The 20,696-nt window shown below is 45.2% G+C and overlaps 1 long non-coding RNA gene across 2 annotated transcripts; it reads right to left on the bottom strand.

Annotated features, from left to right (window-relative positions):
* Positions 1-2,691: 2,691 nt before the first annotated feature.
* Positions 2,692-17,031, bottom strand: LOC137854647 (uncharacterized). 2 transcript variants are annotated; one of them, XR_011095319.1, is made up of 4 exons: positions 15,775-17,029; positions 10,939-11,104; positions 10,601-10,834; positions 2,692-6,617 (listed from the first exon to the last, which is right to left on the bottom strand). It is a non-coding gene; the product is annotated as an uncharacterized lncRNA (long non-coding RNA). The 2 variants fall into 2 exon arrangements; XR_011095317.1 differs by having other exon boundaries at positions 2,692-10,834; positions 15,775-17,031.
* Between the last annotated feature and the right edge of the window lie 3,665 nt (positions 17,032-20,696).

Here is a 20,696-nt window from a genome sequence, read left to right as displayed (position 1 = left end):
GAGTGAGGTGTTTCTGAGGATCTACCGTTCTCAGCAGATGATTCAGAACAATCTCTTAGGATAAAGGGACATCAAGCTACAGTCTACCTCTGACTTTACAGGTGACTCTCAGGCTGTTTTGGCTTTGGCAGAAAAGATGGGCCCAAAGAAGGAAAGGGACTTAGTTTTCTTGGATATTGTATTGAAGCTTTGATTTCTGTTTCTCCTCTGAACAAAGTCAAGAGATGGAATACATTTTCCAAAGAGTTATTCAATATACTAATAGCAGCAGCAAGCACTCCTGCAATTTAAAAAGGACAGGGGATCTTGAACAATTTGCATTTAGAAATTTAATTAATCAAAGTGCTGCAGGGAAAGAGTGTATTCTAATGGTGTGTTTGAAGTTTTGGCATTAGCCACAGGAAGTTGACTTTAGCCCTAAGAACTGAATAATATTCCAGCATACACAGAGCTGTTAGTTTTGATTTGTAATCACAGTTGCTGACTAAAATAAAGCATTTTTAAAAAGTGGGGGATGGGGGAATCTAATTTTTAATTATCTAATTTTAATTGTATAATTGCAATAAAAAAAGAAAAATACCAACCCTACTTGTATACCAATAGCTTTTCCCACCTGACCTCAGACATCCCTTATACTCTCCAGAATACTTTGTAAGCATTCCCCACAAAATGGGGAGGGACATTGCACTTAATTTGGAGAAAAACTCAGTTGCCAGATTAATTTATTTTTAAGGACACATGAGGAAATCAGTTATTCTTCAATGTCCTTGTTAAGAGCAAACTGAGTAGGAGAAAGATGCTGGGTAGTTTTACTCAGTTGGACGGTGAGCTCCACCTCAACCACTCTCTCACTCCCCCTCCTCAAAGGGAAAGGGGGAGAAAATATGACAAAAAGGGTTCAAGGGTTGAGATACAGACAGGAAGATCACTCAACAATTACCATCATGGGCAAAGCAGACTCAGAATAGGGATATTAATATAATACATGTATATTGCCTATCACTAGCAGACTAGAGCAGTGGGAAACTCAAAAGAAACTAAAAACACCTTTCGCCCCATCCTCCCTCTTCTACTTCCTACCTCCCAGCAGCACAGGGAACTGGGGCATAGGGGCTGCTGTCAGTCCATGACGCTTTGTCCCCACTGTTCCTTCATGGTCACTCTCTGCCCCTGCTCCACATGGCGTCCCTCCCACGGGATGCCGTCCTTCCCAAACTGAGCCTTCAGGGACTGTCCACAGGCAGCAGCTCTTCAAGAACTGCTCCCACACAGCTCCGTACCACAGGGTCAATCCCCCAGGAGCAAACTGCTCCAGCATGGGTCCCCCACGGGTGGGCGTCAGCTCCCCCCAGACCCCCTGCTCCTGCGTGGGCTCCTCTCCATGGGCTGCAGCTCCAGCCTGGGGCCTGCTCCTGCGGGGGCTCTCCATGGGCTGCAGCCTCCCCCAGGCCACATTCACCTGCTCCACCGGGGGCTCCTCCACCCACGGGGGGGCTGCAGCGTGGAGATCTGCTCCATGTGGGACCCATGGGCTGCAGGGGGACAGCCTGCTCCACCAGGGGCCTCTCCACAGGTCACAGGGGAACTTCTGCTGCGTGCCTGGGGCACCTCCTGCCCTCCTGCTGCACTGAGCAGGGGGTCTGCAGGGCTGGTTCTCTCACATTTTCTCAACCCTCTTGCCCAACTGCTGTTGCACAGCAGTTTTGTTTTGCCCCTTTCTCAAATCTTCTCTCCCAGAAGCCCAAACAGCTCACTGGCTCAGATAAGGCTAGCAGCAAGTCTCTTTGGAGCTGGCTGAAACTGGCCCTTACCTAACATGGGGCTGCTGCTGGATTCTTCCCACAGAGGCCTCCCCTGCATCCACCCACTACCAAAACCTTGCATGTAAACCCAATACAGATGCAGATCATGAGACAAGAGTCCTCTTTCCAAGTTTCAGACCACAGAATATACCCTGTAAATAACCCACGCAACCAAGGGCTGGCAGAGTTGCTATGTTCATGTAGTGTCACTGCACAGTAGTAGTGTTCCCTGCTAAAAACCTGGTGTGGCAGCAGTTGGCAGGTGTTGAAGGATGTTATTCCCAGATCCTAGCTATGCAGCTGCTGGTGTTCCAGCGTCAGAGAGACCTTTGATGGGACTTACCTCATCCAATTTTAGATATCTGTACATAAACTTGTTACCTCCATGTCTCTTCATATCCGATGTAGAAAATCAGGTGTAGTTCTAGAGAACAACATTTTACACGTGTGCTTTAGGAAAAAGTCAGTTGTGCACTTGAAAAAAAAAAAAAAATCTTTCTTTCTGTTGACTTTCCTATGGACTTTTTCACAAGGTTAATGCCACTCAGTTTTTCTGTATGTATTATCAATCACAGAAGCATCTGCAACTTGATTCTGATTATCTGCAAATCATAAAATGACATTATTTTTCAGGTTCTTCAATGCAGATCATCCAAATGGCCATTCTTTGGTAACTATTTCACTTCATAGCACTGCTAATAGTGCTATTGCTAAACTAGTGCCAGCTGTTTCCTTTTTTTCTTCACTGACCTTCTGGCAATTACCTTTTTCTCTTTATTACACCTCGTTTTAATGTCAATGGCTTTATGCCAGGGCTCAATCATTTGGATGCTAGAATGACTTCACAGCAGAATAAGAAAGAAGAAAATGTCTCTTTAATATATTTAGATGGAAATTTTAGTAGATAATTAACTTCAAAACACATTTATGTAAGTGAGATTTACTGAGTCCATACACCAAACCAAACACAATGAAAATTATTCCATTCATTACTTGGACTATGTTTTTATTTTCTGTGTTCTCTTGAATTTGCCATTGATTCTCATGAGAGAATGTTTTGACTTTTATTTCCAAGCCAGGCCGACAGAGAAAAAGCATTCAATGTGAGGGACACTTGAGTTCCTAAGGACTCTCCACGTACACCCATGTCTGTAGGAAATACTTTGCTTCGCTTGGTGATGCAGAGCTTAACACATAAACTGTCTTTGGGAGTGGAGTAATGGAGGAAGTAGAAATGGAGGTTAAGAATGGCCTGATTTCAAATAAGATTCCTTTCTCTGTGCTGGATATCAAGCATCCCAGATTAGCCACTTGTGGTTGCTTGGAGGAATCAAAAACTTTTTACTTTCATAAGGACTTCATAAAAGTATAAAGAAAAGAACTTTATCATTTATTTTCATGCCTTTATTCTAAATGAACATTAAAAAAAAAAAATCACTAGCAAGCACAGAATACCCCATAATGAATCTAACTTCTTTGAACACTTTTTTTTTTTCTTATAGTTGTTGGACAAGGATGGAATAAGGGGGCTTTTTATACATTTCTACATGGAGTTTGCCTGAAATAAAACATACAAACAGAACTGCATAAAGACGTTATATATATATATATATATATATATATATAACCTTTCCCCGTGGTAATAGTATATTACATTGTCTGTAGTACTGCTTCTTCACCTACTTTTCATTGGAGTATTAAATTAATTCTAGATGTATTCTAATATACACCCTGACAATAACATGTACAGATGTTTTCTGTCATTGAAGTCTCTTTAATATCCAGCAGGAGATCTGTGGTAGGAAGGACTGGTGAATACTGACCATGAAATCTGCTTTAGGATTTGAGAGATATCTTTTTTATGACACGTCTATCTCAAGTCCTGTCCATAAACATTTGCTTGGGCTTGAGTTGTGTTTCTTTCTGCCTCCTGAGTGAAAGCCAGACTTAGTGAAGCTTGCAGTAGCAACATTTTACAGGTAAAGACAAAGGTATTGCAGAGAAAATGTCTTGAGAACATGAAAAAGGCCTCTTGGACTTGTTAAAAGTTCCGTTCTCTTTATCATTTATACAACAGTTACTGTTGCTGGACTTCAGAAAGAAATAGGCTGTCCTTAATTTACAATGCAATGACAAAAAAACTTTGGTGAGTTTTTTTGTGGTCTTGGTTCGGTGAATGATGCCAGTGCTGACACAGAACCATATTGATGTTTTCTCTTTTTGCTAAACTTTAATAATTATATTCATTAAAATTACTTCTTTATATAAAACCAAATATGAGATTATATATCTGTTCTTCCACAATGTGCTTCCACCGAGGCCTCACGTATGAGACTATTATTTCATCTGAAAATAAGACAGAATCATACAAATAAGAAAGATGAGTCACAGTGTCAATATGTGGAGTTTTCATACAGTAAATTCCAGGTGGAGAGATGATGCCAAAAATTCCATGCAAAAATGAATTGGTATTTATCACTATGAAATCAGGACTTGCAGATTGCAGTAGGGAAAGACATTAAACAAGTTCCTTGTAAATTTGCCAGTCATAGAAGGAATTCCTTTGACTTTCAGGCAAACCTGCCATTTCACACCAGCTATACACTACCATTTCCTTATAAAAATATATGTACACACCTCACTGAGATACATACATTCTGTCATCCAATACAATACCACAACAAATAGAGATATGTATCCTATCTTTAATTTTTTAAAAATTTTATTAAAATGCACAGAAAGCTACACAATAGATGTTCAAGACTCGTGTAACAAAATATATTGGCACAGAGATAACATATATCATAATTAGGGTGTGGGTTTTTTTTCTGTTTTGATGTTCATTTGTTTGTTTATTTTTTAAGTGAGAGCAATTGAGTTGGGATAGTAAAACTTAAAATCTTGTGTAACCACTTAGAATTGCTTTTTACCATAGCACATGTTAATTTCTACTGTAAGTTTCAAATATATATATACATATGTATTGATAGTCAACTTTTAATTTGTCCAAGTGTACAGAAGTTTTCTATCACAAACTACTCATACCCTTGCTGTGCAACTAGCAATTTTATTTTCTCATATGAAGAAACAGTCAAGCATCTTAAAATATACATCCTCAGATGGTAAAGTACACACTTATAGCACCACATTTTACATGAACATAGGACAAAGTAGTCCCTGAACATTAAGACTCGAATAAAGAAGCAGGAGTGAGTTGCCAACTATATAACTTGTATCTTATAACCTCAATGAAATCAGCAGAAGGAAAAGGGAAAGAAAAAAAGGTAGCACTAGGTATACAGGGTAGAACTTTGCTGTCTGTGATACCAGAAGTCTTAAATGATGAGAGTTTACTTTTTTTCATGTTTCATACACATGTGAGTGTAGCTTGTTATCAATGATAATTAATAGAACTTATCGCTTTGTGGTAAATAGCAGTCAAACACAGCAGCAGCAATGACGAGGAGGAGGAGAGATACTCACAGCCTTGCTGTGCCTCAGGACCCTGTGTGACAGACAGGTGGGCTGCAGAGCTCAACATCTTCCCTACCATCCCTCCTTTGCCCCTGTACAATGCCACCTCTGGTAGCTGCCAGGCCCGCACAGCCCATTGCACAGCAAGGGTTAGCTGCACAGAGCTGTCCAGAGAATTCCCAAACTCTAAATGAGTGATCAATTGCATGATTAGGCTGCATGTGTTGAGAGTGGTGATTATATAATGGGGGCACTCTGATCTCAGTTACCAAAGAAACTCTGCTGGGGAGTTAAAACTCGCATGGGACATCAATATGCATTTATACAAAATACCTCTGGGCATCTTCACAACCAACAGACTATGAGTTAATAGAGGCTTTTCTCTCAGGTTAGTGGAAGGAAACACGCTTGCATTATGCCCATGTCAGAAAGTGAATCTTAGTGGTTTGCTTTCAGCTAATGCATTTAGCCACACTAAGGTATGAACTTAATCACTGAGCTATTTGGGAGATACCAAGCACAGACATTAAATAGGATTATGCAACAGCCATCTGTTCTTGCTAATTAAAATGTGGAAAACAGCCAGTATCAAATTATTTTGTTTGGACAATTCATGTCTGTCTTAAGTAGTTCAGCATGTACTGCAGTGGTTTCACTGTTCAGTAAGACTTTTAAGATTTCACAATGACCTGTGTCATTCTTCTATACAGATCTTAAGTACAGCCAATGTTATTTTGCTAATGCACAAAATAAACTTAAAACTTTTATTATTATTATTATTGAATTAGTATTTTTAATAAACAATCGGCATTTTGTTTATTCATTTTGGAAAATATATTCTTAAGCCTGTGCTCCATAAATGATGTTTACCAGTAGCTTTAGCTACCAATTTCATCTATATTTTCATTAAATTGTGGAAGATCAGTGTTTTTATAAAACTATTCTTTAATTAATAAAATATATATATTTGAAATGTATATATATATATTTTATTCATGTAAGCCCTACAGGTTTTGCATTCTGCCAATCATTTATTCTAATAAAATGTTTTTGTGAGACTGATTAGTAGAAACAAGTAGTACCTATGTAAAACTTAAAATGTGTGCAGCAGGCAAGATCCAGTCCAGAAAAATATTGATTCAAACCTGGAGCCTCTTTCTTGTGTCCTGCTCCCCCATCTTGCCCCTGGGAGGGAGCTATTGTCTGAATGAATCTCTCAGGCAGTTTGTGTCCTGCAGCCTTCCTTCCCAAGGGCTCCAGCATGCACCCACACCCCAACAGAATGGCCAAAAGTGGATGAACAAAAATGCATCCTTTGCATGCATGCACTGCACACAGCCCCTGCCAAATGCAAAGCATAAGTAAGAATGCTTGTGCAATGTGCTTATATACAACATGGTGCTGGGTACACCTTCTTTTATATTTTTTTGCTAAACATTCACACCCCCCCACCCCCGTATGCATTCTCATAAGGTGCACATGCTCAACAGTACACCCAGCAGCAATAAGTCTGGACGGTTTAAATCAGGAGACCCACTGGCACATGCGCCACAATTATTTTCTGGTGCATCTGTTGAAAAGTTGAGTGTGGTGACAGGATGGGGTGCACCTTGGTCTACCCCCATCATGGACTTAGGGCATGTCTGGGTTGTTGCCCCAGAACAAAGGGCTGGGAAAGCATACCCATGTCCTACAATGTGGTCCACTCCAGCCAAAAAGTTGAGCACTGCTTTAGTACTGCTTGAAAGCTGAGTATGTTCCACCTCTCTAAGCCCTGTCAGGTAAATGAAACCCCAAAAGAAACCACATATGACCACAGGTAGGAGTAAGAGGACTATTGGAGTGACCTCAGTGGACAGTGCAGGAGATCTGGCAGATCTTTCTTATCACAGTCATTTTTTTGGGCCCTGACTTCCTTGTTCCTCTGAAAAAAACATCCTCTGAAATTAGTTTTCTCAGGCATTCGAACCTGTGTCCACCTCAGCATTCAACCAAGATAAATTCATTAAACACATCACTGAAATGATCAGCAGAAGCACAGGTTAAAAAACAAAATAAAACAAAACAAAACAAAACAAAACAAAAACGATAATTATATTGACACCATTATGATTTAGAGTCAACATCTCCTACAAATGAAGAGAAAAATCCTGTACCTGCTGGACTAGTATCTGCCCTGCCATCCACAGGTAGTTTTGCATTCTCTCTGTTTGGAGCCCAAGTATTAAAAACTTTTTAAAATGAAATAAAATGAAATCCCATATTTCACTGCCACAGTTTTGTGGCAGAGTCAATTAGTGACAAAACTGCAGCTTCTGCAAAGGAGTTGAAGGAATCTGGAGTTGTTCAAACTTAGGATTTAGAAGAAAAGACAGTTTTCAACTCTTCTAACAAAACAAGCTGGTTTTTAAGCAACATAGTTTCAGCAGAGAGTCTTAAAATCAATGAGCAGAAAGCTTTAATAACTTCCCCAACCACTGTTTTCCTCCTTGCATGAAAATGACTCATTAAAAGGACACATCAAATTGCTCTCCATGTCTGTGAAAGCGAGCACGAACACAATTGGAGAATTTGCTAAACTGTTACGTTGAATGTGATAAGTAACAAGAGGGCTAAGAAGCTGCTGCATTAACATGTGGGAGATGTTAAGAGAAAAACACAAATGTCGATGTAAGAATGGGTAGGAAATTTGAATTTACAATTATGCTCTAGATTTTTTTAAACAAATGTTACAGTCTGTAAAACAGAAAGAAGCCTAGTTTGGTAGTTCGTGCTCCCAATTTTCAATATAATTTTAATGTGAGCATAAGGAATGTCTGGTTTCATGCTTTATGTTTGTTTAGGTTTCTTTGGAGTACTTTTCCCCTCCATCCTACAGAGACTACTCACAATGCACTCATCTATCTCAGCTGTTGTGGGAAACATAACTACATTTTAGGCCCGTGCATAGATACAAATGAGAATTTATATTCATTGGTTATAGACTGTTAAATATAGAAAGTTCATAACGAACAAGTCTATGTTAAAAAGAATGTCATATTAATCATATTAATCACAGAAGAGAACTTCTACACAATTTTTCTGCAGGCATGCCCCAAAAGTGAGAAAAATGAACAGTGAAAAGAAAAAAAAAATCTTCTCTCTAAAAATAAAAATTGTCTTTATTTATTTATTTATTTATTTATTTATTTATTTATTTATTTTGGATGGAACAAACATGTCCTGGAATGCCATTATTTGACATCCCAATTCTATCAAAAAATGCATATGAAACTGCATTCAAGTGCTTCTTCATCCTTCTAAATATATATATATGTATATATACTGCCATCTAAATCATCCAGTTGTAGATGAGGCTGAGGTTTTATTTTCTCAAGCCCAAAATATGCTTCCACTCCAAGCATGTGGAACGGATATAAAATACAACATCATTTCTTTCAAAAGCTTCAAAATGTTCATGTTGTTCCTCAAACTGAAAGGATAAGCATTTCTTGGATTCTTCCCCACAGACTTCGGAAGGAGACTTTCTGAAGTCCTCCTTGCCACTTACCCTCCTGGGGACCTTTGGTTCAGACTTTTGATCATGGAAGTGTGGACAAGCTCCCAAGGACATGAAGAAAACTAGAATAAATATAAGGTCACACAAGGGTCTGTCTTCTTGAGAGCATTGAGATAGTGTATTTATGGACATTATTTGACCTCCATTAGAAGGATGTAAACCTTGTGAAAATCACTGCAGCTATTCCTTATTAATATGCCTACCTGAAAATTCCATTTAAATCAATGTTTTAACAGAAAAGGTTATTCTGATAATTAAGGAGAGTTGAACAGTTAGCGTATCATCTCATTTTATCTATAAGGAATCCAGGTGCAAGGGTTTGCATGCTATTCTGTTTCAGAAAGAAATCTAACAATGCTGTGATTTAAAAAAATATATATATATATAGTTATATATAGTGTGTATATATATAGTATGTATATATACTACGATACATATAGTATATAAATATATATAGTGTGTATATATATAGTATGTATATATATATATAATTAGAAGCAAATATTTCATTAATTTGACATATCAGTGATAGCATTTCTCATGACTCAGAGGGAGACATGCAGAGTGCATGTCAGAACGCATCCTGAATGTGTTCAGCTAGTTCAGCTCAAAGGAAACAATGGAGCTTATAGACATGGTAGGCTACCATTCAAATTGGCAAGGTTCCCATTGCAAATACTCCTTCCTTTGAATATCTCTTGCCATCCAAGTCCTAGATGATGCATATAATTTAACCATTCTCATTAATGAATTACAAATGAAGAGCAATGCCTCCAAAGTAATTTCAGGGGAAATATGGGTCATATCCCATGTTATACTAAGCAAGTGTCCCCAGAGAAGGCAGTGGGAGAAGAGGCCCCAATCCAGAGTCTGTTGATGGAAATAAGACCTGACCACAGAAAGCTTTGGATCTAGCCCAAAGGGTGCACAGTGCTTCTCCAGGGGTGTTCAGCTACTAACAGGATAAAGCCTTGGCTGAGTGTATATGAAACTAGTGGCCTTCATGTGGTTTTCAACATTTAAGGGTACTCCGGAAGAGCTTGACAAGTCAAGCTTTGTCTGATTAAAGAGTATGGGATGGGACCCTAATTTACTGAAAATAAAATGTGTATTGTTATATATTGCTACTATATGTTTTCTACAGTTTGTATATGAGAAAGTATGATTAAAAGTCGATGAGAGACTGTTTATAAATTTTGATTGCTTCATAATTTTAACTCTGAGCAACATTTTTATCATAATTATAGGCTTTCTTAAAGCATTTATGCAGATTGTTTTATTCAAAAGGGGTTTATTCCATATAAACTCCACTCTTTTATCTCTCCATAAAATCAGAGTGTGAATTCCCAGCAACCACAACTCCACAAGACAGTCATCACATTACTAGCAGAGATGTTTTCAAGCTAGGCAACATTCCTCAGATATTCTGATCATTATTTCCCACTTTCACAGTCAGTGTAGTGGTGGTAAATAGAAACCTTAACACGTTTGTTGCCTCTCTACTTCTCGTTAAAAGTATTGGAGCATTTATACTTGTAATTCCTCTGTGATGCTCCTGGGTGTTCTTGGAACAACCCAGAGTAGCCAAGGTTCAGTGAAGGTTCAAGATTAAGTCAGATATTTCAAGTCTTCATCTCGAGGGAGATTAAATACATAAATATATTTAAATACAATGATTTAGGTACACAGCTTTCATTAACTTCAGTGAAAATTTTATTTCTAAATATCCTGAATCCCTACAAATATTGGAGTCTAAAGGACTTACCCAAGGACCTCAGGCTGTTTCTTAGCCATTGGAGACACGCAGTTGCCTCCTCTATTTCAATGCACGTGTACTGCTTTTGTGAGCTGCAGTAGGGAATGAGTCCCCGGATCGCAGTTCAGATTGTCTCATGTCTGGGTTGACTACAAGGAGAGGGGTCAGACCGTCCTCTGTCCTTCTTCCAGGCTTCCTCAAAAGGGAAATGAAATGTCCATCTTGGTAAAAGGACCAGAATTTCTGCAGTGGGGACAATCAGGGTATCAGGACACTTGGGTAAAGTTTGAGGCAAAAAAATGACAACACAGCTGGACCTAATGTAACAGAAAGGCAATTTCACCCACTGGTTGAATCAGCGGCAGTCCTGATGACAGAGTTGACGTGGCCAGCAAGAGTTAATCATCTTCACTGGAAGAGGAACTGAAAGGTTCAAATGGCTTCACAGCAGTTGCTGTCTTAGCAAGACATGGCCTTCTCATCTCGGTGACCCAAGAAATCACTTCTTCAGCACTGAAACATTAGTTGCATTAGAAACTAATAGAAAAGTTAATAGAAAAAATACATAAGCTCTATTTTCATTTATATCCAGGGCATCGAGTGGACAATATGCTATCACTTCCCCTGAGTGATAACACAAATAATGTTAAATGATGAACACAAATAAATAATATTAAACATATAAAAGATGGGGAAACATTTTTGCCATCACAGTAAAAAGCAAACCTTTTGTTACATGTGCTTGAATGCCCAGAAAGAAACTGACTTCTTAAAGCTGTAAAATGTTCTAGTGGTCTCATAGGTGACAGTGATGACAAAGCATCCAAACGCTTCATTCCTCAACAAGGAGTGATAGTTTTTCCTCTCTGATAAGACACAAAGCCTGATGTTAGACTAAGCTCCATTTTACAGCAATAGCTTCAAATTTAATGATTTCCTCAAAGGACTGGATTACATTGCAGTGGCATGCCTTGTCCCCGCCCCGTATTTTCTACTCACAAGCCACTTGAAAAATTGATCTGCACCTTGGTCATGCAAGGTATATTTTGCACCTGAGCAGTGTGGTTCAGACTTGAGAATGTATTCAAAGCAGGGGCAAATCTGAGATGCAAGGAAAAAAACAAACCACTAAGAAAACAATTCAGTGGCTATCTACTGCTCTAAAATGAATTACGATGAGAGAATCAACACAAATGGTGAATACTGAGCTCTGCAAAGCAATATAATTAGATTTCACCTGTTGATTTTTACAAGCTGTGGCCTTCGTATTACAGATCTCATGCCTTCACTCTGATTTCACTTCAGTGAAGACACAATTTTAACCATCTTTGTATTTCAATTCAACAGCACAAGCCCAATTTAATCTTTAAATGGTAAAATCGTACTCATCTTTATTTCCATTTCCTATGTTATTTTAGAGTCATTTTCCCGATCTATCATTTGAATTTGTGCCATAGTGTTTCCCCCCTGAAGAAATACTAATGTTAGTGTTCAAAGCACGGAAATAAATACAAGTTGAGTGCCTGGATTTCTGATGACACTGCAGTTAGAAACGGCGCAGATCCACATCTCAGAGCAATTTTAGGATGGCCAGGTAGTCACCGGACTTAATTTCAAGACTTAATAAAACCGGTGCTGTTGAGAAAATCTATTTATCTAAGGTCAATTGTATTTTGACTTCTGAGCTTCAGAACTGTGTCGCGGCAGCTGTGTCTGTGTTGGAAAGCAATGAAGGGCTCGCTCGTACAAGCATCCTGGTAAAAAAAAAGCAGTAAGAGTAGAGCTAACGGAATGCCCATTTTTAGGTGCCAATGGGAGTTTTTCATTATCTATCAAGAAGCAGCTTCGGTAAATATTTTGTTCCAGATTTGTCGGCCGGTTTGTTGCTCGAAAATCAGGGTCGCGGTTTTACCAGAGCTTTTCTTTTCGGGCAGATGGGCTGGATAATAGCTGCGGGCATTTTCCTGCGGGAGGGAATTGAATAAAGGACCGTCCCCGGCTGCACCCCGGACCCGAGGAAGAGCCTCAGAGCCACTCGGTGCGTTTTCGCAAGCTGCTCGGCAGAGTTGCTGCTGCAACCGACTTCTAAAAACTCGGAGGCGGCTGTGCCAAGAGAAAACAAGCCTTGCCCTGTCACGATTTCGCCCGGTGCCAGGCACGCAGCTGCGGTGGCATGGGAGCCGGCGTGACCCGAGCATCCCCCACTACCTTCTCCCCGCAGCCTGATTTCGTAGCCGGCGGGGAAAAAGAAAAAAACGGGGCTTACTGCCCCGGCTGGGGGCGGCCCCGAGCCCCCTCCCGCAGCCGGCCGGGGATCGTGGGCATCCCCTCTCCCCCTGCCCTTGGGGGGCTGAGCCAGCGGCCCGGGCACATCCACGATGGTGGGGTCCGAAGGGGCTTTGCAGAGCTGCGAAAAGGGGAACGCTGCAATCAGACAGAGGAGCCTGCGGGATTTATTCCTGTCGTTATTATTTTGGAGGGTGGGGGGAAGAATTCGGGGCAAATGGGACTCAAAGACGGCGGACAGCTGTAACTGTGAGATCAATAGTCGCCCCGTGTGCATTCCTCCACTCGTTTAGCATCAGCGAGGACCGTGCAGCTCTTGTAACTGAGTGCTCGGCAAGGAAATCAGCTGAGCGCGTCTAAACTACGGTTAATTAATAATAGGAGCAATTCTAAATACGCTTGTTTCATTTAATCCCCTCATGTCGACTTGTTTAGAAAGCAACACGTTTAGCTTCCGAAACGATAATGTGGGTGCAGACTTATCCTGGGGAATTTGTTACCATCCATATGATACGAGTTGTGCGATGAATTACACTCTTTTCTGTTCTTGCTTCGTTCCGGCCATCTGAGGCAACGAAGAATTTTTGGTATAAATATTTATGACACTTTCAAATGTTCAAAGTACATTTGTCAGGGGCGTCCCTGGAAGCGCAGGGGAAAACCACATCTCGGCGAAGAGACAAATCTTGGAAACGTGAGCTCCTAAAAGAAAAACGGCTGTCGAAGTGTGACTTCGGATGGGACTAACCGCGTTGAGCGTTATTTGTCCCGCTGCCGCTCCTAATGTCCCCTGCCACCCCCTGCACCGGCTCCGGCCACCTTCCCGCAGGGTGCCCCGTTCGCCCTAAAGGAGCAGGCTGGTGCCGCTGCCTCCTCGTTGTGTTCGTGGTCTTTCCCTTCCGTGCCGCCTTCTACCAAAGCAAGCCCCTCGAGTACTCTGTAGAAAAGTCAGAACTTGGACCCTGCCAAGCCTTTCCTTCCTTCCTTCCTTCCTTCCTTCCTTCCTTCCTTCCTTCCTTCCTTCCTTCCTTCCTTCCTTCCTTCCTTCCTTCCTTCCTTCCTTCCTTCCTTCCTTCCTTCCTTCCTTCCTTCCTTCCTTCCTTCCTTCCTTCGTTCCTTCCTTCCTTCCTTCCTCCCTTCCTCCCTTCCTTCCTCCCTCCCTTCCTCCCTCCCTTCCTCCCTTCCTCCCTCCCTTCTCTCCCTTCGTGCCTCCTTCCTGCCTTTCTTCTTTCCTTTCTTTAAGCACTTCACGTTGGGAAGACCAACAGCGTGTGGAGGAAATGAGGAGCCCTATTTTTTTTTCAGTATATACGGCAATCAGCCCCTTTCAGTGAGCCATCATATCTGTCCTTAATTTCGACTTTCCCAAGCAGTGCTCTCATATTCCACTGTTTGAAATGAAGGAAGATTTAGCATAATTTGGAGGTCAGATTTCTAAATAAGCCTACTTTAAATAACAAGCCCACACGGGAGATTGTCAGCATCTCTATTTGGTATACAGTTTACACACTGGCACCGCTTTTTAAAACCCTATATGTGGGTTAAAACTCAATTTTACAACCCCCATTTATATGAGATGTAGGTTTGACATCTGTTTGCCAGAGTGTTTTGCACTTAGCCTAACACCCACTATTAAATGACAAAATTGTGGCAGGCTGTCAAAGCCAGCTGACTGACAGCTGCTCTACTTTACAAAAAAGCCCCATTCAAATATTTGCAGGGTTTGAAGCTTTCTGTAACGCCGTCGCCATTCTCCCCGTTATTTAGCATGTAAAATATAAGTCAAAGTTTTAAAGCTGCTTTCCAAAATGTTGCCATTTTTCCATATAAAAAGGGAGAGCGGTGGCTGCTGGCGGGGATCCAGCGCCGAACGCATTGGATGGGTATTGCGCTGGGTCCCCGCGTTCCTCCTATCTGCACAAACCCGATAAAACTGTCATTTAGCAGCGTTTCTTAATATTGCAGCTAATTAGTGCCGGCGTGTTATTGAAGTGAGAGCAAAAATCCACTTAAAAGAGGGGGGGGGGAGGTGGTTTTTAAAAAAAAGAAAAGGGCGGGGGGAGAAAATGTTTCCGCACACGCACACGGGAGCGCCCTGGCAGCGCAAGGGGCGAGCAGGGTGGGACACAGGGGTGCCCCTGCGCCCCCCCGGGGACCCACGGGGCTCTCGCCTCCTCCGGGACGGCCGGGGAGGGGCGGGCGAGCACCGTGCCTTGGCCAAGGGGTGGCTTCGAGCCCCCCCGATGAGAGCGTGAGGCTCGATGCCAGGTCCCCAGCCCACGCCCGTCCGCTCCCCCCCGCTCCCCGTCAGCCTCCAGCCGAGGGTAGGGGTCTGTAAACGGCGGCGGCGGCTGAAATTCGAAAGAAAAGTACTTTTTATTGCGGGCTCCCTAATGGCTGGGTGCACCAGCCCTGAGCAAGGCAAAGCAGCCGGCGAGGCAACCTTTCCGCGCTCCAGTCTTTGCAGCAGGTGCTACGGTTTGTTTGAACCCGGGGGGGGCGGCTTTCTAGAGCCTTTGCGAGACAAGCAGGGCTCTAGCTGTCAAGCATACCGGAGGACAGCGTCGGGTTTTATTATTACTATCAACATTTCTTACATGTTTTTTTTTACGAGGACTAGCTCCAGCCCGCGATGAAAGGAGCTCCGGCGGCGGTAGGGCGACTGTCCCCAGCGGCTGCTCGGAGCTCTCTGGCCCCGGTGCTCCTGGTCCCCCTGCAGGGGGAAAGCAGCCACAGCCCTCCCGGCGGCCGCCCCGAGCCCCGGTAGGGTCAGGGCCATCCCCTGCGGGCCCCCGCCCCCCCGCCCGCCCCCTCCCCGGTTTCTCCGGCGCGCACATGCGAGCGCGCACCCTGACACGTCCAGCGCGGCAAAGAAAACGGGTTCCCCTGAGCTTTACCTGGAAATCTTTAGCTGATTTGTGTCCGTTTTAATAACCTCTATCGAGTGCCTTTCCTAGAGTGCTCGTCATGTTGACAGAAAGGGGGGGAGAGGAGGGGACTGGGAAAGAATAGGGGGGACGGGGCAGGGGGGGACCGGCGACGCACTGCAGGGACGCACTCCTTGGGAACCCCAAATTCGCCGGCGGAGGGAGGGGGAGGCTGCCAGGGCTTGGGGCTGGCAGAGGGGGCGGGAGAGGGGTCCCGGGGCTGCCGGGGAGGGGATGGGCGAGGGGGGGGCGGCCGGAGGTGCCTGTGCCGCACAGGTGCGCGGAGCATCACCTGCGGCGCCCCCGGTCCTGCAGGAGGCAGCGAAGGGAGGGGACGGGGAGAGCGGCCCAGCGGGAGCGGGGAGGGAGAGAGAGAGAGGCAAGGTTAGAGGAGAAAGTGCGTGAGGGAGAGGGGGAAAAGGGAAGAGAAAGAGGAGGAAGGCGCCGGGCTCCACCTCCCCGCTCGGCGCGGCGCTCCAGCTGCTCGCAAAGCAACTGCTCAATTCTATTCACCGCCGCGGCGGAACAAAAAAGTGGCTATTTATTAGAATACTTGTTTGGTATTGTTCGGTGCCACACAAAAGACGTTTCATTATGTCGGGGTGGGGAGAAAAGCCCCTCTCTTTTTTTTTTTTTTTCCCTTTTCTTTTTTTTTTTTTTCCTTTCTCTCCAGAGCGAAACAATAACCAGAAATTGTCTTTAAAGTCTTTTCTATCAATAATAAATTTCATTTTCTCCTCTCCCTCTCTCTCTCCCCCTCTCCCGTGCGGGGTGTGTGTGTGTGTGCGTGTGTGTGTGTGCGAGGGAGAGAGAGAGCGAGCGAGCGAGAGAGCGAGTGGTGAGTGTGCGTGTGTCGCCGGGCACTCGTGGCTCGGGCACAGCCGCCTGGGAGCCGCGGCTGGCCGAGGGGCGAGGAGGGCGGCAGGCGAAGGGGGCTCCGGCCCCAAAGCGCCCGGCTGGGTCGGAGGAAGGCGTGAGTTAGGCTGGAGAGGAGATGGGGGGGGGGTAAAAATATATATATATTAAAAAAAAAAAAAAATCTGCCCCCTTGAGCTGATATGTTGGGAGGAGGCTGGAGCTGGAAGAGCAACTGTAAGTGTGCCTCTAACTTTTGAGGGGGTCTTCACCCTGTCTGGGGAAGGGAGGAGGGGAAGCCGGCGAGGGGAGGGCTTCCCAGGCACTTTTCCTGCAAGGAGGGAAGAGCCGTTCGCAGTCACTGGGTTATCGGCTGTGACATGGATTGGGGAGGGGGGGGGACAAAGTTTTGGGCTGCCCCCCTCCGCCTGCCTCGCTGGGGTGTGGGGTCGGGGTCGGGGCCGGGGGCTGCGGGCGGGCCGGGGAGGGGAGGGCGCCGGGGGCGGCTCGCTCCGGTGTGGCGTGAAGAAATGAACGTGTCGGTGCGCGGGGGGCACGTAGAGAGAGGTGTTTTGGGCAAAGGATCAGTTTCGCTGCGGTTGACCGACGGGCTCGGCTATATTAATACTGCCAAAAAAAAAAAAAAAAAAAAAAAAAAAAAAAAAAAAAGGAAAATCAATAGGCAGAGCAGCCCTCGGCTATTACAACTAATGCCTGCTTAATCTCTGCCCCTCGGAGTGAGCATTCACATGGGCTCTTAGCATTGCTAATGCGGCCGGGCTGAGCCCGGCTCCATCTTCCCAGGGACCAGGGGGATCCCCGGTTCTGTCCCCCGCGAAGGTGACAGCTCCGGGGGCTCTCGGTGGGGGGACTTTGCCCAGGCTCGGGCAGTGAAGTCCCGGCTAAAGGAACTCTGGGCTGGGGCTGTCCGGGGAGGTCCTCCCCGGGGTTGTGCCCTCCCCAGCTCCTAGGTGCCCGGGCAGCTTCCCCGTACCATAAAGTATCGGGATGTTTAAGAGGAGAAATGGATTTTTTTTTTCTCTCTTATTTGCCGGTGGTGTTTGGGGTCGATCAACAGGCAATGGAGCAAGGCTGTGCATCTATCGATCAGGGAGGGGACGGGTTTTGGCTGAATCTCTTTCCAGAAACAGGTGTTTAAACATGATAGCGGCTCCAGTCAATTAACCCATTAAAAACCCGTTTTATCGCATTGATTCCCGCAGGCTGCCATAAAAGGTGGTGGTTTGAAAGACTCTTTGTTAAGGGGTGTGTGCGTGGATGGATGGCTGGGGATGGGGGGGTGCAAATTGTCCCCAAATGTACAGTATCTGGCGGGCGGATAACGTGCCAAACCACCTTTTTCTCGTTTGCTTGCCCACCGAGCCCCGCAGCACCGAGATCCTAACGGGGGGCAGCGCTTGGGGGGTTCCGGGGGCTCCCCGCAGACCCCATGGCAAAAGTTCACGAGTGTCCCGCGGGGCAGGGTCTCGCCGGGTCCGGCGGCGGGGGGGCTGCTGGTGACACCGGGACGGGTTCCGCTGCTGCCAGGAGAGGGTTTGGGATGTGCTTGGGGGTCCTTCTGCGTCTGTGGGGCGGGGGTTGGGCTGCGCAGCAAACCTAGAAAGTTGCGAGTGGTTCCCTAAACCGGGCAGTCTCTGAATGGGCTGCCCTGCCCTGCCCGCAGCAGCATCTTTTTCAGGTTTACCAGCGATAGCCCCATGAAAGGTTCATTTGCTAAAGGCGTCAGTAGTTGTGCTACCGCCCTGCCTTACACAGATCTGTGAAAATCACCTCTTTTCCCAAAGGTAAATAACCTGTAACCTGGCTCCAGCTAGGTAGCCGAGTACAGCTGGGGGAAGGAAATCAGGTTTTCCTCTTTGCTTCCCTGGGGTTCGTTTTACGCCTTCCCCTGGCCACAGCGCTGCACTGGATGGAGCAAGAGGATCATTTATTCCCTCTAGGTACTTTTAATTTCCAGAATAGCAGCCAGAGAATATTTAGATCTTTCTAGTTCTTCCCCTTGTTTGCTGTTTTCTGAAGTAAGCACTGGATGCGACTGAAAAGGTTTGAAATCGTGTCAAGGTGATGTTTTAATCTCATTGAAAAGTGTATTAAAGGAGAAGATGTAATTTATGTGGGATGTTTCGATGAAAGGAGAGATTGGAGTGGATGATACTTTCGCTCTCCTGTGAACCTCATGTCATGTTTATATTGAAGCCTGTGTAGCTAATCTAATTTGCAATAACAGGATGGCCTGCAAGAAAAAAAAAAAAAAAAAAAAAAAAGCTTCTATATGATTTCATTTCTTTCTTTCCTCATTTATTTTTTTTACGCAAATTCTTTCTGACTTGCCCTGAAAGAAGCTTTTGCAATTCGGGGATGCAAAACAGAAAGATTTCCTTTATATGTGGTCCTAGAGCCCGCTTCTCCAGGCGATGCGCCATGGCTTGCCAGGTTGCCCTGCTGCAAATGGCACTTCGCCTTGTGAAGCTGTTTCCCGAGGTTTCGTGACTGACATTTCAACGGAGCAATTTTAAAGATCAACTTCATAATAACTCCCGTGTCGTACCAGCCCGATGAGCCCTCCGTTCCCGTAGTTCTTGTTTTTTCCCCTTAGAAGTTTACCACTTCGAAAGTGTACTTTCGAAATATTTTCCTTATGCTAGAAAGAAAATCAATGCGCAGATAATGATTACGATTATTATTATTATTATCGTGAACTCTCGATTAATCCATCTTGTAAAAAGTACAAGCTCTGGCCGTCCCTTTAGGTACAAAAACCAGACCCCAAAACCCAGACACCGCAAACCTTCTCCTCCCGCTAGGTGTTTTGCCTTCTGCTCAGCCCATGTTCCGTGCGTGCGCCTTAATAAAAATAATAAAATAATAATAAAAAAAATCCGAACAGACTTGAAAATTACAACTTTTGTGTAATGTAAAAAGGTGTATTCAGACTGTTAATTACAGGGGGTTGTGTCACTGGAATGTTATCAATGACCCGTTTAATTTTCCTGTAATTACTGACAAAATAAGACAAGGCTAGATCACAATACAGAATATTTCTCTTTCAGAGGAATATCGTGCTGGAAGTCGAGCCAATGCGTAACATAAACAAACACATCCTAAAATGCCCCCGCTGGCAAAACTTCGTTAAGCCCCCGGCTCTGCTCTCCCTGCGGGCTCCAAAGTCCCGCAGGACCGCGGGTCGGGCCCGCTCCAAATGTCCTGCGGGGAGAGAAGGGAAATAGAAGAGAGCTTTGGGGGTGGGCTGGGCGCCTCCTTGCCCTGCAGCCAGGGCAGGTGGCACCCCCGGACACCCCCCGGGCACCCCCGAGGGACCCCCCGGGCACATCGCAGATGAAAGGTGCGCAGGTCGATAGCGGGTCTTTTAGGCGCACCGAAGGCATGCGGCCCAATTCTCCGAGCCGGGGAAAAGTAGAAAGGAAGGAGCGGAAAGAAAAAAGCCTGGGATGTTCAAACTCTTCTGAAAAGGGCATTTTGTCGATAGCGCGGAGGGGGGGAAGAAAAGAAGGAATTTCGAAATTCCTTTAGAAAAAAGGGCTCCAGCCGCCCTTCCAGTAAATAAATAAGCGGATGCCCTCCGGGCACTTCTGCTCTGCTGCTACCAGGCTGCCCCGCAGAGCATCTCCCTGCTGCCCCCCCGGCCCGGCGGAGCCCCAGCGCCCACCCTGCTGGCCCCATGGGCGGGGGGCACCTGCCTGCTCCCCGCGGCTTCTAGGAAGCGTTGCGGCCCCGTCTCGTAGCCATCCCTCGCCGTTTGCCCCTTTCCCCGCTGCCCCCGGTCTTGCCCTGGGCAAGCCGGCCGGGCACGACGCCGGTGGCCCGGGTGGCCCCTTCCCCGCGTGTTGTCGCCGCGGTCGTGAGGGGGAGAGGGGGGGAGACCCACGGAAAGGGGCCCGGGAGCTGCCCCGCGGGGAGCCGCAGCGAGGTCCCGCGGTGATGTCGCGCCGCTGTCGCGACAGCCCCGGGCGGCAGGACGGCCCTTACCCTTCTCAGGCTTCCCGTTGGTTGGCACA

The sequence above is a fragment of the Anas acuta genome, chromosome 1 (assembly GCF_963932015.1).
Source record: "Anas acuta chromosome 1, bAnaAcu1.1, whole genome shotgun sequence".
Taxonomy (NCBI): Eukaryota; Metazoa; Chordata; class Aves; order Anseriformes; family Anatidae; genus Anas; species Anas acuta.
This window is presented reverse-complemented; position numbering and strand designations above follow the sequence as displayed.